Consider the following 10,882-nt stretch of genomic DNA (forward strand, 5'->3'; position numbering starts at 1 on the left):
CGATGGGGCATAGGGCTGTACATTTTAATTTTTGCACATGGCAAAACACATGTCTTTTGGTCATACCTCCATGGTCACTGGGAGAAAATGGAAACTTTTCCCGGCATCACTTGCCGAAAAAACAATGTGCATTATGAATGTATGCGACCATGGTCACTTCACAAATGACAAAGTTTCAACAAATATACCAAACATAGTATTTAAATGCAGCGTTCTCCAAAATATTGTACATGTGCAGCAAAGAGAAACAAAAGGGAAGTCGATTTGCTGGGTAGAAGTTGGGGAGGGCAGCATGGAGGGGTACCTCCCTTCCTAAGTGAAGATTTTTTGAAAATTAAACACATTTTTGAGCAAATTTATGCATTCTTATACCTTTAAAACTAGGAAAAAATCTTTGTATGTGATGAAGAACATGGCCAGACGGAGTAGCAGACCCCGAAAACACAAGCTTCATTATAAACAGTATACGGCTAAGTAGTTTACAGTACGCAGAACAGATCGGGAAAGAAGACGGGAAAATGTAACAGATAGTATTTAAAGGGACATAAGCTGTAACTTGTGGCAAGTTTTTCAGTATTCTGCTTCTATATACCGTGTCTGACCCTAGTCCGTTTGTCATGCTGAAATTTTGAGTATTCTTTTTGTCAACACAGCTTGTATGTGTGTAGTGATACTTGTTTATTGTTTACAAATGAATTCTAGTCCGGACTTGAATATAATTTTCAACAATAACAATTGAGATTATACTCATATAGGTTGTGTTGATATGCTAAAAATGGTAAATATGGCCAAAAAAAGAAAAAGAAATGTTTCTGGTCAGCGCGCGCCTCACTTGAACAACAGCGCGTCACGCTTTTTTTTTTTGTTGTGGCCGGCGGCCGTGGCTGACACCAAAATGGCTGAAGAGAAAGAGAAATTCTTGGGGGGCATGATCAGTGACTGCATGAACAGTATATATGTGACTATATTGATAAAACTATAAAACTAACCTTTTTCCCCCTTGAGGGAAAAAAATAAAAAAATAAAAAATAAAATGCGCGTCGCCGCACCATTTTTTAAAGAAAAACCTGACCAGAAACATTTCTTTTTTTTGGCCTAAGCTTTTGGCTTGGCATTAAATTACAGTTTAGGGATTCAATGCAGAAAGTGTAGGGAAACCACAAAACAAAAGTTCTGAAAAAATAGCCAAAAGATACAGCTTATGGAGCTTTAATTTTGCCGGTGGCAGGCTACTAAACATGAATATGCTTGAATTTCATGTCAGTAACACATTACAATTTATACATTTGTTACAACAACACGTCTTATTTGCCTTTTGCCTGACGCTGTCAGTCTAACAAAACGTCATATATTCCATGCGACTTCTTCAGAAAATTGTTCAAGTTGACTCAATTCAAACGGGAACTATATATTCAGCTAATCGCTCATTTCCAGTCAATATGTGCATACTGTTCTACTCAGAGTTACTTGCTGCCCATTTTGGATGTACACAAATAGGATGCCACAGGTGCAAGTCAGTCTGGTAACTGAACACACACCTTTGGTTTCATATGTCTCTGCTCAAGAATACTGCAGTTACTGTAAAACACTATGAATTGGTTAGCGATATAGGAATTTGAATCGAATTTCTGGGTTATCAATTTAACTGACAGGGCACATCGACCATTGCTTTATAGAGAAATGTTTGAATCAGTTGCATTCTCAATTAACGAACTGCAAAAACTCTAGCTAAATTAGTTAAAAAAGCATGCTAGCTGAAAAGACATGCTTCAAAGTAATTAATTTGCGTAGACTGTATTATAACTTCCCGAACATCATGAACATTCTGCATAAGACGAGATGGTCACTGTAATCTAGATTTGACACGAAGGAGTAGCTCGAGAAGTTTTATGTACTTCGTGCCAACCTTTACAGGTGTGAGAAAGTACCTGTTTTCAGTATATGTGTAAATTAACAATACAGTGTTTGTGTAAATTAAATATACAACTGCGAACACTTTTCTTAAACTCCTACTTTGCGTTACCTTTTATTCAATGTTCAGCTGAATGTTGGTCCATTATGATGCTCCAATTAATGGGCAGTGGATACCTTACTCTGTCATTAGACGTTCACCTGTTTAATGATTGATTGAATAAGACAATAAATACTGGAATCAGTTGCAGGCAATTGCTTTAGGGTTTGGTAACTTTTGAGGCATCTGGCCTCCACCTTGCTTGACAGATGTTCAATCATACAACTGAAACCAATAAAGTCGAACCAAAGCTGAGCGTTGAAAGGGGTCATTCACCTGTTAACTGAACCATAATTCTACGGAGCAACCAGCTGAAAGTCACACGTGTTATGTGCTGATGTCCTTGCGCTAAAATAGACCTTTGAATTTATTTAAAAACCGATTCGCCAAAAACTCTAATTAAAACTTAAGGTTTAGCACGACGCGTCAGCCTTGTGGCTTGATCATAACAATTGATGTAACGGCTTGGGGTGTTATCGTAAATATTCTGACAGCAAAGCATCGAAAAGGGAAGTTAGTTATAACCGATATTCTAACCTCATAATGTGAAAAAGTGCCGGGCGAAATGGATTCTATCATTTTTCTTTGTAATCAAAAAGAGAATGGCTGAAACTTTTCATTAGTTTTGTTCTATAAAAAATATACACTTTTTTGTTCTTTCCCATCAAGTAGCATCATATACATTACATTACATTGTATACATTACAACAAGGAAATTATAGCCAGGACACTTACATCCGGTCAGCATGCTTTGGAAATCAAGCACACTTGCTAGGTTCACTCAGACCTAGGGCCACGTCAAGGCCTAGTGCAAGATTGTGATAAGATAAAGAAAACTTAAGTTTGGGTTCATCACACTGTATTTGAATCTTCCGCTTCCCAGTCACTTATCAACCTTGCTCGAAGCCAACCGTCAGGGGGTCAACTTGGCACAGAGCCGACCCAACCCTTTTAAGTACACAATTTAGAGGACCGGCCACAAAACCCAACCTTCAGACCCGGAGTCGACATAAAGTAGGCCGCCGCCCAGGACAGACCCAGGGCCAACACAGCTCGTTCACGTTGGTTATTTAAAAAGCCAGAGCCGCCTCAGGGTGACCTAAACTCTCTGTCGTCTGAAAATAGAATATGCGAACATTGGTCATCTCGATATGATTAGAAACAGTGAGATACGAGCAATAGAAAAATAAGTTACCGATACTAAAACTTTGATGTATTGGATCAAGAATTACATGCTGTTAGATTCTACACTGAAAAATGAATAAGACGGACCCGTAGAATTGTGAGTGTAACTATTGTGCGGGTCGTGCGGGCTGCGGGTCGGTGCGGGCTAGTGCGGGCCACTCCTTTCTTGACAGTTTTTAGGATGCGGGCCAGTGTGGGTTGCTGCGGGCAAGTGCGGGTCACTCCTTTCTGGCCAATATTTAGGTTGCGGGTCGCTGCGGGCTACAACTTTCTGAGCAGTTTACAAGTTGTGGGTCACAGTCAGCCATTATTTTCTTACGGGTTTTCAGGTTGCTTTGGGGTACTCGAGGTTGCAAAGTGCTGGTTGCTGCCCTGCATTAATTATTTTTTAATTTCTGACATTTTCAAATGCCTTATCTAATATCTCAATAAAAATAGGGAAACCAGTTGCACCTGTCTTTCCTGAAAAGTGATATTATTCTTGTCTTTAAAGAACATTTTCACTTTAGACTGTTAACAGGTGTAGGCCACCTCAGTAAGTGATTATTTTGCATCGAAAATCTGAGTATTTTCAGCACCTCTGTAATTTGAGTCTTGATGTAATTCAAACAGAAATGTTGCATGTCATCTGTACACTTTTATAAAATAATAATAAACTGATAATTTGCAGTTTAAAATATTACAAATGTGTTGAAGAGAAAACAGGCTTGGCACAGGAAACATTAAAGCATGCAAATCAAGAGAAATTGTGGGTAATGTACTGTACTGTATGGAAATCCGGTCACGACATGCGACCTGAGTAATAAAATAAAAGTCTTGCTCCTCTCATGCATGAGGTCGTTGGTGGCGCACTCAGACCTGCATTCTCGATCAACAGGTGAAACCCGGAAGTGTAATTATCGGCAAAGATGTTGTATTTTTCGTGGTATCCACGAAAGGAAATATGACCTTTAAGGAACTAGGTGTTTTTCATGGTTCATTTTATTTCAAGAAACAATTGTACACGAAGATAAGTCTCATTTCTATCGTTTTCGGGCGACCAGCAAATCGACCCGCACTTTGACCCGCAATTTGACCCGTCGACCCGCAAAATAACGATACTGTAGAATTGTTTTCTTGCTATAGTGACACGCTGCAGCTTGTACCGCAAGCTCCCCAAGGTCAACAATTTACATATTATTTCAGTTGAAACTCATCCATCGGAAATTTGTAACTGAAACAAAAATTAAACTGACGAGGTGTCGCCAGGAAATGTAAGGTAGATAACACAGTTTTTAACTGTGGTAAGATAATATTTAGAGATAAAAACTTACCACTACTTTAATATTATTTTGTGGTACTACATACAATATAGACAAAGCTGGCATGTCTATTCGTCAATCGAAATATTTTAAGCGCGATAACACACAGCTGTTCTAAAAATGCAAAATTTACACCATAAGTTTATGTGTCAATGCAAAATCCGTAATTAGAGACATGTCAAAGAGAAAGCGTTTTGTCTAGAGACGATTGTCTTCCATTCCAGATGTAATTACCTGTCTCGGAGATTTGTCATGCTTGTTTGTGAGAATATGAATTCAATGAATCGAGATTTCTGTCAGTTTTCTATTATTTAGATGTACAGGAAAAGACCGTTGAAACGACCAAATGCTGCAACAGTTCTGAATTTATTCTTTGGGGAGCATTCGTTTTTTACGGGGAGGGGAGGTCGGTGGAACTTAAAGCCCCACTAGCTGTATCTTTTAGCATTACTTTTATGATTTTACTTTCAAGCTACATAAATTTGTGAGGATGTACTAATTTAGGTGTGTGTATACACTTATTATTAACTACCCACTGGGACTGTATCAATTTTGAACAAGATAAAGATTACACTGCGATCATATGTTTGCCCAAACATTAAATCGCAGCCCCATGCGGAAAAGCAAAATTCGTGGATACTGTGCATATCTGCACTGAAATCTTCACATAAAGTTAACTGCACAGAGTAGTCCAATATAATGCATAGGAGTGAATGTTTTCAACCGTAACACTGTATGTTCTGTTTCCTTTGTAATATTACCAATTTTTGAAAATAGCGGGCAATCAAAATGACCGTTAAAATCTAAATTTACTTGTCAAATATTTCACAAAGGAATGGTTTCCTAATGTAGTAAAAGCCCATATCCCCATATCTCTTCAGAGGGTAGATTTCAGAAAAAAACAAAAACAAAACAGGAGACAATATAGATTAATAGGAAGATATTTTGAGGTCAATAAATCACAAGATTTACAGCTAGTGGAGCTTTAAGCTACAAATGAAATGCAAAAGGCATTAAATTAAACTAAATTAAATTTCTGAAATTTGATCCCCCAATTCATCAGTTCTCAATGCTAAAATTTGACCCCCAATCATTGATTGTAAAATGTGACCCCTAAAAACGGTTTTGTAAAAGTCAACCCTCCCCGATTTCTACCGACCCCCCCTCGTTAAAACGAATGCTCCCTTACGTGAAAATATATCGTCAAATAGCCTTCGCATATCGTTATTGTCTTGATAATTAGTGTATGTAAGCGATATTTTAATTAACCAACCAGTGTACATTGCAGACGTCAATGGACCAACAGTTCATATTGACACCACATCTGTTCTCTCGACAATTGCCTATATTATTTTAAAGTAGTAGAATTAGAGAATAAAATAAACATCTGACATTTTATGGGATAATTATGTGTCGTATATATTTTATTCAATGATGACTGTAATGCTCAGACATCGCCTCCAGAATGCAATTATCGTCCTTATATGGAGACGAATCATTCAACACTGTGATGACGTAATTTGTGGCGTGTACCTGAACTGTGGACGTGGAAGAATTTACATACAATGTATGTGATCAATGGAAGCGGAAACATCTGATGTCGAATTATCCAGCTTTCAATTAGTGTGTAGAATATTCTCATCCGAGTAAAATGATGACAATAATGTAAAAAAAAACTATGTTAAATTTGGCAAACTTAAAGCTACATTAAGTGTCATGTTGGATGTTTTTTCAAACATTTTGTTGTGGTAGTATAAAACTCTTTCTTGTTCTCTCTACAGACATGAAGAAATGTCCACCGTGTTAACAAGGACAGTTTGTGTGTGATGAAAACGATTGTTTTGAAAGGTGAATTTCAGTCCGGACTTGTATTCGTTTGTCAACAGTAACATCGCATATTACAGATCACAGGCTGTGTTGGTGAGATTCATATTGTGTTGTTCGAATACGTTGGCAGGCCGAATTAGACAAATTTGTATGATAAAACTTAAATAACGCAAATATTCCAACACAAAGTAACGTGACAGTATTTCATTATTGCCGTTTCCGACTTGTTTGAGATTTAATGCCAAAGTGGGCCAATTTCTGACTGATACCACAGAACAGAAACGTTTCCGCTGTGATATTAGGGTAACATATTGATCACTTTATGCGATTTACATTTTCATTGAAAATTATGAAATCGAATTGTCTACTCAAACGCTCAACAATAAAGTCAGTGAACTATTCATACGACCTGCAAGACGACCGACAGTACAGTATGCTCATAGGTGATCGCGTGGTATCACTGTCGAGTACGGTGTAAAACCTAGCGTAAGATCGTCACGGGACAATACTTGACACAGTGAAGGATAAAAAGAAATCTTTACAAATTAGTGCTGAGATAAGACTAAGGTTGGTAGTATAAATCTTTATTGGCAATATCATAATCCGATGATTAAAATAAAATATATCATAGCAACAAGAACCCTGTGCTGAAACCAAGACACCCCTACACGGCCCCAACCCCCGGGGACGGACATATAGGTTATCCCCTATGGTATGCTTCAGGGAGCCGAATATCTATAACTTTTGTACGAAAAGGAAAACATCAAGTGAGATCCCAATGTTGCCCTATAACTGTGCACACGGTGTGGTGAATGTTCTCCCATTGTTATGCACTGACAGCTGATCACGAAGGCGATATTTTGTATGTATATGACGTCAAATGAAGCAATTACCTCGCACAATGGTTTTATCTTGATGATACGTATATTGACAGCCTGCGTAATACTTTTATCTCCTCTGGCTGTGTAGGTCATTCATATCGTAAGCACTGTGTTTTCAAAAGAAGTTCACGATATATTGAAATAATTAATCATCTGTTGAATCCAATTTGAGATAATTGGATTTTCATATTTTTCAAATTTCTCATAATTTTCAGTTGCGTTATAGCTGAATGTCTCAATATTACAAATTACTCATAAACCAATTGTGTAACGTAAAAAGAAAAGCAGATAAGATAACATTTGAAGATTTTAAAGACATTACTTCACCATCCAATTATCCCAATGTCCCTCATACCAAACTTTCATCACCGAAGGGAAAAAAATGGCAGACTTGTAAAAGAAAGAACTACGATTTTCAGAACAGCCTGATCAGCAACATTTGTTATTGGTATATTGTATGGTTTTTTTTACAAGGGAAGGTCAGAAACTTGACAAGATGTAAAAGAGAGTTTCACGTTAAAGTTGCTTGGACTGGAATTGCCGTGCTCAACGAGGGTTTAATCTTTTGGAGTCAGTTTATTTAACGTACAAACACTCCTAAAGTGCAAAGGAACAATTGGTAACATCGATACTGTTTTGGATTTCGGATAATTCCGGAGAGTACTTTATTCTCGAGGCTGTTCGGAGAATTACAGCTTCAAGTTGCATAACGTCTCTTTTAAAAATGTAGGGGATTGACTAGCTGATGTCGTGTCTTTCTCTGCAGCTATCTAGTAACACAATGTACAGTTCCTTTCTCTCAGAAGGAATGAAAGCCTAACTTCTGGGCATTTTTGCATGTATTGTCGCCCCGTGTTCGATAAGGGTCGTTTAGTTCTAACCCAGGGAGAAAGCCGAAATGCCGTGCACTCAGGTTGTGAGGGAAATCTGTATGTGTATTGAAAGTCGGCAGCCTATGTCGACATGGAACGGAGAGCTTACTGCACACATGTAATGTGTATGCAATCTGAAAAATTACGTTTTATCATAGACAGTAGAGAAATGTTTCTCTACTGTCTATGGTTTTACCTTGCATAGACTGTACCGAGTCAGGTTGTCCAGTCATGATATTGGATCAAATAAAGATAAAAGTATTATTTTGCCCTTCAATTTCGTTGATTGAACTAAGTAAGATTAATGACTATTGAAGAGGAGTTTTCTCATCATATTTTACCAGTAAGTCACGAGCCTAAACCTGTTCAGTTCTGCCTCGAAGATTGTCCTAAAACAGTCGACACACTTGAACAGAATCTACAGCTTTCACATCAAACTTCATTATATGATGGCGCCAGGCAATTTTACCTGGCTTTCAGAACCCGAACAAAGGATCTTTCAGCAAAAACAGAAAACTTGGAAGAATCCTAGACGGCCATATCCTTCTGTCAGCAGATTTATGAGTAAAGGTGACTAAAGCTTGACAGCGCTGCATTCAATGTTTGACGGCTCAGAGCTCTAGCTAATTTCCGCTGCTATACTTGAGTTTAGCCACATCGTTTGAATGAGTGCTTTAGTTGATTAGTCTTCGTCTCGTCGGGCCGTGACGTCATCAATCTACGCTGTCATTTTGATAACTAGAGAGAATCTGTTCCGTTTCCCATAATCCTCGTATTCTGCCTCAGGGAGACAATAAGGGATCGGCCATTTGATCTTAGGGGTAGTCAAAAATGGAAAACGAATCCGATAAGCAAGAAGTGAAACATTCTTACTTTTGTCAAAAACATTGACATAACTTATAACTGAAAAAAGGGTCGGGATTGTTGGCTTGAAAGCATATAAATTATGTCATGCTAATGCCAGAAAAGTATCAAGTCTTAGAATGCGGAACAAATTGCATGTCCTCATTCTAACCATCATTCCACAAGTAGTTAATGGTCCATCCCTACGCGTGCTTCATCATGGCGCCTGCTAAAGTGAAATATTTAGTCGTGTTTGGATGTTCCGCCACCTCAAACGTGGTTAGAGTCGGAGATTACAGACCACCTACAAAATACGGAATCTTTCAGTCTAGGCGCCTACTTACATGGAAAAGATTATCTTCTAAAACAACAACAAAACCTAGAGTTTCTTTGTGACAACTCACGCACGGTGTGACGTATTGTCATTATTATTGACGGTTGAACATTTCTTCAGTAGGCCTAAATAAGCAGGATTTGAAGACACCGTCTACAGAACAAAGTGGACCAAAATACGTCATATTATATGATTGTTGCTGTCATAAAATATCGTCCATTGGAAATATTGCTTTTTGTTAACCTCTTTGGAAATAGTCTAAGGGCCCTGAAATATTCGTTGTGTTCCACAACTTGCGCCAACAATGTTTGACCCCACTTTCGTTCAGCAGTTGGCAATAAAGTATGGACGTAAAGCTCATAGATGCACTGTTTTCAGGAGCGTCATCGCCTTCAAAGACAAGCAGACAAACATTGCCAATCATCATATCGTGATTTTTTTATCTTTCAGAGGTCGAAAGGCCATACAATGTTTCCATTGGAGAGAAATAATATTGTATGAAAACTCTCGATGAGAGACGAGTTTATGGAGAATGCCTTGCGACTTTGGGTCACTTGTAAACTTAATTAAGTCAGGGCACTCAGTCCATGAAGTATTTGTTTGAAATCAAGGTTGACTCTAGGCACAGACCCTCGAGACGAGAGTCTATGCTCTAGGTAACTTGCAATCTTAATTAAGTCAGAACAATCGCTGTCGTATGAGTGTTTGTTCGGAATCACAAGTCTCCAAAGTCCTCTCCAAAAGAGAACTAGCCCACGGGCAGAATCCACTAGCCTCAACATGATGTAGATTCCATTTGCTGTACTGTCAAAGAAGTTAACCATGATCAGTAAGTGTTGTATATTAGAAATATTTGACTAGCATTACCGAGCAACGACAATTCATTTGTTTAAGTACATGCTGTAGTTCTCTTGCTGCTCATCCATTTTCCCAAATTTACTATTCTGCCACTGTGCAAAAAGTGCTAGCCCATGAGGAGGTTGGGCAAGTGGATTTGCTCCCCCCACCATGTGACAGTATGTTATCTGTGCTACCATGTTAATCATTTAACCCCTTCACCAACATAGTTTGGACCAAACTCATTGTTATGAATGCCAGTTGTGGATTATTTACCAGGAATTCGGGTTGAACAGGTTAAAGGGTAGTAACATGCGGACAAGATTTTGTGACCTAGTGCAACTTAAAGGTATACAGTCACCTGTAATACAAATATGCCCATATATAGTTAAAGGGGTGTTCCTTTATATTCAAAATGCCCATGTGAGGGTGCTGTTTTAAAAAGCGGCCACCCGCTTTAAATCTGTGATTGATTAGATTTTCTCTTTCCATGGTAACTGTGGCAAAATCGGAACAGGTGACAGTATACCTTTAAGAAAAGGACAACATCTATCGGTGCCTCCACACTATTTGGATGAAATTGGTACATCTAGGAGAATGAAAATGGCTGTAAGGGTTATGTATCTCTGATGAAAAGGGTTATACCTGAGTTGAAATGGGTTGTATCTGGGATGAAAAGGGTTGTATCTTGCATGAAAAGGGTTATATCTGGGATGAAAAGGGTTGGATTGAGTGTGCTCTCATTCCAAACTACTAGCATACACAGTATCACATGACGATAACCACAGCTA

The sequence above is a fragment of the Ptychodera flava genome, chromosome 18 (genome assembly GCF_041260155.1).
Source record: "Ptychodera flava strain L36383 chromosome 18, AS_Pfla_20210202, whole genome shotgun sequence".
NCBI lineage: Eukaryota > Metazoa > Hemichordata > Enteropneusta > Ptychoderidae > Ptychodera > Ptychodera flava.